Source organism: Capsella rubella, unplaced genomic scaffold, assembly GCF_000375325.1.
Source record: "Capsella rubella cultivar Monte Gargano unplaced genomic scaffold, Caprub1_0 scaffold_3, whole genome shotgun sequence".
NCBI lineage: Eukaryota > Viridiplantae > Streptophyta > Magnoliopsida > Brassicales > Brassicaceae > Capsella > Capsella rubella.
In genome coordinates this window covers 13,875,436-13,876,305 of record NW_006238921.1, presented here as the reverse complement: position 1 = coordinate 13,876,305, position 870 = coordinate 13,875,436, and positions in this window count along the sequence as shown.

Sequence of the window (870 nt, the reverse complement as noted above, 5' to 3'; positions counted from 1 at the left end):
GTTGCTTTAGAAGAAATTTCAGAAAGCTTGCCAACAAAGTCATCTATGGTGTCTGTCTCTTTCATCGTCAATCTATCAAACTCGACCATAAGAGTTTGAAGTCGTGCTTCTTTCACTCTTTCTGCCCCAAGGTTCCGTGTTTTGATCGCATCCCATACAGCCTTGGTGGTGTCTAAGTGTCCAAGTTGCAGCATAAGAGATTCCGAAACCGATTGAAAGATCAGGGCACTAGCTAGGTCGTTTTTATCAATATCAGTGGATCCAGGATCAATCGTATCCCAGACCTTATGAACACGCAACAGCAACCTCATCTTCATTGCCCAAGCAGTATAGTTCGTACTGTTTAGCATTGGACATTGAATAGAAGAGGGGACAGCCTCCTTCTTGTTGCTTGTTGGAACAATCTCACTCATGGTTTGATGATCTTAGTTTTCGTGTGTGTAAACCCAAGATCGTCAAGCTCTGATACCAAATCTAGATTTTGAGAAAGATTATGAATTCAAGAATTTAAAGAATAACTCTCTTTATTTGCTTAAGAAAATAACTCAAAACTTAAGCTTTCTAAAACCCTTAATCTCTCTCTAATCTCTTAAGGTTACCACAACTTTGATAACTCATATATATAGAGAAGAGATAATCCTTATTATAATAGGAATTGTATCTAGATAACTCCTAAACACAATCTAATCCCTAAGTCATAACTCAACTAGGAATAAGTAGCTTGTCTCCTAAGTCTTCTTCTTCAAGCTTATCCCAACAGCCGCATGTCTAAGTGGCCTTGTAATCTTGTATATGCATATTAGGTGCATCTAGAACGTATAGACTGGTTTGATATAATTCATATAAACAATGCAAAGTAGGTCATCCAAC